Source organism: Rattus norvegicus, chromosome 2 (genome assembly GCF_036323735.1).
Source record: "Rattus norvegicus strain BN/NHsdMcwi chromosome 2, GRCr8, whole genome shotgun sequence".
Lineage (NCBI taxonomy): Eukaryota > Metazoa > Chordata > Mammalia > Rodentia > Muridae > Rattus > Rattus norvegicus.
The window spans coordinates 17,435,895-17,441,815 of record NC_086020.1 but is presented as its reverse complement, the minus strand read 5'-3'; the positions used below and the strand labels follow the sequence as shown (position 1 = coordinate 17,441,815).

The following is a 5,921-nucleotide window of genomic DNA, read 5'->3' as shown; positions in this document are numbered from 1 at the left end:
TGAAACTAATGAAACTAGACCCATGACTATCACCTTATACAGAATTTACATGTGAAAAAGTGAAACTTCTAGAAGAAAACCTTGTACCTATCATGCAGGACATAGGTGGTAGGACTTTTATCTTTTTATTATTATTATTATTATTATTATTATTATTATTATTATTATTAATCTTTTTTGCAGCCCACCCCTTTTTTGTTTTTTTATAACTTTTCTTAAAAAAAAAAACACAGCAGTCACTTTATTCTTAAGTTTGTACTTTACAAAACCTCAAGGAAGAAGTCCTTGAGGGAGAGGTGTGGAGATGGTACGAGGGAAAGGGGATGAGGAACAAGTCTGCTCATTTGGGATATTAGGCAGATGCTAGGTCCAGACAAGTGCAGTAAGGCCTTGCATACTGGCTGCACAAAGCTCGGTTGAGTGGCCTGAGAGTATTTCAGCCCTGAGACTGTTGTCTTTTGATAGGCAGCCTCTGGCCAAGGCTTCAGAGGAAGTGGACTTCTGTCAGGCCAGGGAGATGGCCAGCAGCAGGTAAGGCTACCCGTCTAGGATGTTCTTCCGTTCCTTCAGGGTCTTCCAGGCCTGGTCCTTTTCCTTCTTTGTGGGGGTACGCTTCTTCTGCTGCGCAGCCATGATCTTGCGGAAGGCATCCATGACCTCATTGTCTGCCATGCGGGCCCGCTGACTCAGCTCTTGCCGGCTTACCTCCTCCTTTGTCAACCTCAGCAGGTCGTGCTTCTTGGTGCGGTTGTGTGCACTGAGCGCCTTCAGCTCAGCCTGCCGTTTGCGCAGCACAGCGAAGACCTCATCCTCTGAGTCCTCAGGAGGCCGGTCCTCGGACTCCAGTAGGTCCTGGGCAATCAGCTCCTCTTTGATGCGGCTCTCCAAGGACTTGGTATGTGGCACACTGAAAGGTTTATTCTGATTGCGGGCGGAGGTGCTCGCTCCATCAGCCCCTGATTCTTCCCCAGACATGTCAGGAATCGGAGAGTCCTCCATAGGGGAAATAATATTTTCCTCCACTAGGGCCTGCAGCAGGCGTTGTGTCAGGGCACCAAAGGGACACCTGTTTTCTGGCTGTTCATGCTGGGCCTCAGACTTCTTCAGCAGGGCATCCACATCTTTTGTGTCTAGTTCTGTCAGCGATCCTATAAGGCCTTTCTTCTTGTCAGCCATAGCTGCTACTCGAGCCCCATCCTTCTCCTCTAGCAGATCCTCCTGGGCCCAGCGTTGGGAGTAGTGTTTACCTAGTGGGGGAATCTTATAATGTTCAGCTTCATCTTCAGGGGGCTTCAAGAGCTCCACTAGTGTTCGTTCGTCCTTACTGGTGATGTCGGCACAATAGGGCTCCACAGAAGCCCAGAGCCTGTTGGGAGCATCGTTCTTGGGGATCTGAGGCACATCGATTGGGTCAGCAGTAAATTCATATTCCTAGATCTTGGGTTGAACATTTTTGGATTTGGGTCGTCTTGGGCCAAGGCCTGGCCCATGTCCTGTCTTCCTTTCCAGTTTCTGCTTCTTGGGCTTCCCATGTTTTGGGGGTGGGGGGCACCAAGCTCATGGTCTCGACCAAGCTTCAGAATTCTCCTGTCACCTTTCTTATCCTGCCAGTCAGTAAGGATCTGCATTTCAGCTTCCAGTACACACAGTCGCCTGCTTGCAGAGGACAGCAGGGTCTCAAGCTCCAGCTGCATGGTGTTCAGCTCCTCGATGCCAATGCCATCATCCTCGGAGCGGGCCAGCACTGCCGTGTACCGGGGACAGACATTCATGTGGTCCACAGACTTGAAGTTATGAAACTGCAATGGGCAGTCCTTCAGTTCACTCATGGCCCAGGAGATGGGACCCTCCCTGGAATGTTCTGAGGATTAAGAAGTGATGCTCGTCAAGTGCCCAGCTCAGTGCCTGGCAGAGAAGTGGGGTACAGCCCTATTGTTATCCCCGTCACAGTCCACCCTCTGACAATTCCTCATCTCATTCCTCCTCCCCTATCTCATTCCTCCTCCCCTATCTCCAAGAGGATGTCCCTATACCCCTCCCACATCACCAGACTTTTCCCCTCCCTGGGGCCTCAATTCTCTTGAGGCTTAGGTGCTTCTTCTTTCACTGAGGCCAGACCTGGCAGTCCTCTGCTTATGTCTGAGATATCTTGGGGGTCCAAGCTAGTTGAGACTTTTGAACAGGGCAATATTTACTGAGTAATTGAGGCCATGGATGCTACTAGACTGCATGAGAGAGGCTTTCTGCTTTGATCTTGCTCAAATTATCTGAGTCCTGGGTTCAACACATATGGTCTTTACTATTAGGTGTCCAACCTCAACCTTTGAGGTGGTACACTGATAACCTATACTGCTTTGGGAGCCATTGGACTACTCTTACAAGCCATTCTAAAGGAATGTTTTTTGTTAGTGTGTGTGTGTGTGTGTGTGTGTGTGTGTGTGTGTAATATTGGTTTCTGTATTTTCTTTAGGTTTGTTTTTTAGATATAATTTTCTTAAACTGTTTACAGCATATAAAGTTTTTCTTTCTATGTAAACAGTGGAAGATAGATTTGCTGGGTATATTACTGGTATATTGGTTTAGGCTGGACATCGTTGTTTTTTTACGACTGGAATGAATTGCTCCAGGTTCCTCTGGTTTTCAGAGTGTCCATGAGAAATCAGCTGTTACTCACATTATTTTACATTTTGTTTGTTTTATGCTTTTTCTCTTGAACCTTTCAGTCTACTTTATTTGCTCTGCATAGTTAGTGATTTAACTCATATATTCTGTGGGGATTTACATTTTATAATCTTGTCCAGTTTTGGTTCAGTATACTTCTTGTTTCTATATTAGTATCTTTTTTTCCTGTGACCTTGATGAAGAATTAGTCACCTGGGATTCTTCTCTCTTATCTATTTCTATATTTTAAAATGAGTATTTACATAATGTCCCACATTTCCTTTATTTATTTCATTTTCATATTCCTACTCTATTTAGTTCCTTTACTTTATCTTCAAGTCTTGATAGTCGTCTATCTTTTGATTGATTCATTCTACTTGTAAGGGTCTCCTTTGAGTATAGTTATGTTACTGAGTTTTTCAATTTCATCTTTATTTCAGCCTTAGTCTTTGTTAGTACTTTTATTTTTATGACTTTTATTTTCTTTCTTTTTTAAATTGAAAGTAGATTCTTCTGTTTTACAATATATTTCAACCATACTTTTTCCTCCCCCTGCCACCCCCCCCTGCGCTCTTTTTTTTTGTTTTTTGTTTTTTGTTTTTTTCGGAGCCGGGGACCGAACCCAGGGCCTTGCGCTTCCTAGGCAAGCGCTCTACCACTGAGCTAAATCCCCAACCCCCCCCCTCTTTTTAACTGCACTCCTCCCCAGTTCCATGGCTCCTCTGTTTCCTCTTTAGAAAAGAATAGGCCTCCAAGAGATGATAGTCAGAGAGGACAAATGAAGATACAATAAGACAAGGCAGAAGTCCTCATTTTGAGGCTGGATAAGACAACTCTTTAGTAGGAAAAGCCTCAAGAGCAGGAGAGCAGGCAAGAGTCAACGATACACCTTTTCCCAGTGTTAGGACCCAAACAAGAATAACATGCTAACAGTCATAGTACGCATTCAGAGGACCTGGTGCAGACCCATGGAAGCCCCATACTTGCTGTTTCAGTCTCTGTGAGGCCATTTGAGACCTTTGCTGATTCAGTGGGCCATGTTCTCCCAGTGTCCCCCACTTCTTCTGACTCCTGAAGTCTTTCCTTCCCTTCTTTTGAGGGGATTCCTGCTTCAAGGGGAGGGACCTGATGGAGACCTCCCATTTAGACTCTCTCTCTACATAATACCTGGCTTTGTGTATCTGCACCCTCTCTTATTTGCTGGTGGGGAAAGCCTCTCTAATGATGAGTAGACGAGGCACTGATTTATGAGCACAGCAGAATATCACTATGAATCATTTCATTGTTTTGTTTCGTTTTGTTTTGTTTTGTTTTTCCAGTTGCGTTTGATTCTATCCTAGGCTTCTTTCTGGTTTATCCAGTTCTAGTTGCTGGACATCTAGGCAGTGTAGGACATGGGCTCCCTCTTGTGGCATGAGCGTGGCCAAGCAATGTTTAGTTTAACTTGAACTTACCATGCACAACAGATCGTAGGTGGAGGATTTTGTGGCAGAGATGGTGTCCAGAATTCTCTTTTCATAGCCTGCAGAGTATGTTCTTGTATCAAGAAGGCTCTAAGTCCACACCAGCTCCACTACTCCATGTTCAATGACTGTAGAAATTGTCCTTGACAATGGTATCTGACTGTTAGTTTTCAGAAGGTGAACTTCTATGATCAGCCAGTGTTCTCCACGGAACAGCTAAAGTCCACTTATAAATGAGTATGTACCATGTTTGTTTTTCTGGGTCTGGGTTATATCTCCCAGAATGGTATTTTTCTAGATCCATCTATTTTGGCTTCAAATTTCATGATGACATTAAAGAATAGCTGAGTAATAGTCCTTGGTTTAAATATCCAACATCTTTATCCATTCTTCAGCTAATGAACATATAGGCTGGTCCCAGTTTCTGGCTATTACAAATAAAGCTGCTAGTTGAGCGAGTCATTATGGTAGGATGATGCATCCTTTGGGTATAAGCCAGAGTGGTATAGCTGAGTCTTGAGGTAGATTGATTCCCATTTTTTTTTTTTGAGGAACTGCTATATTGATATAGTGGCTGTACAAGTTTTCACTCCCACCAGCAATGGAGAAGTGTTCTCTTTGCTCCACATTCTCATTACCATTTGTTGTTACTTGTGATTTTGATCTCAGCTATTTTGACAGCTGTCAGAATCTCAAAGTAGTTTTGATTTTCATTTCCCTAATAGCTAAAGATGTTGAAGAGTTCCTTATGTGTTTCTGAGCAATTTCAAATTTTTTTATTGAGAATTCTGTTTTGATCTGTACCCCATCTGGATCCCATTTTAAAAGTGTTTTGTTTGATTTTTTGATTTCCAGTTTCTTGAGTTAATATATTTTGGGTAGTAGCTCTCTATTGAATGTAGAGTTGATAAAAATCTTTCCCCATACTCTAGGCTGTTTTGTCCTATTAATGGCGTTTCATACCCTACAGAAGCTTTTCAGTTTCATCAGGTTTCATTTATTAATTTTTGATCGTAGTGTCTGTGCATATAGTGTTCTGTTCAAAAAGTTGTCTCCTGTGCCAGTGCATTCAACTCCATTCACCACTTTTTCTATTAGGTTAAATGCATCTGGATTTATGTTGAGGTCTTTGGTCAATGTGAACTTGAATATTTTGCAGAATGATAAATATGGTCTATTTGATTTCTTTACATATAGCCTTCCAGTTAGAGTAGCCCCTTTGTTAAAGATGTTTTCTTTCTTCAGTGTATATTTATAGCTTCTTCATTAAAATCAGGTGTCCATACATGCATGAATTTATGTCTCTGTGTTAATTCCACTCGATTACAGTGACTATTTGTGCTAATATCACGTGGGGTTTATTACTATACTTCCTTAGTACAACTTGAAACCAGAAGTGGTGATACCTTTAGCAGTTCTTTTATCACTCAGGATGTGTTAGCTATCCTGAGTTTTTAATTTTTCCATATGGAAATCGAGAATTATCTATACAAGTTCTGTAAAGAATTATGTTGGAATTTTGGTGGGTTGTGTTGATTATATAGATCTTTTCATAAGATAAGCATTTTTACCATGTTAATTCTGCCAATCAATGAGCATGAGAGGCATTTTCTGATATCTTCTTCAATTTCTTTCTATAAAGACTTGAAATTTTCACAAACAAGCCTTTGACTTGCTTGAGTAGAGTTAACCCAAGATAACTTACTGTGAAAGGTGTTGTTTTTCTGATTTCTTTCTTATTCCATATATTATTTGTATATAGAAAGGACATGCCATTTTTTAAAATGAATATTGTAG

The 5,921-nt window shown here is 42.0% G+C and overlaps 1 pseudogene; it reads right to left on the bottom strand.

Annotated features, from left to right (window-relative positions):
- Positions 1 to 537: 537 nt before the first annotated feature.
- Positions 538 to 1,915, bottom strand: Tada3-ps1 (transcriptional adaptor 3, pseudogene 1; annotated as a pseudogene).
- Positions 1,916 to 5,921: the final 4,006 nt, after the last annotated feature.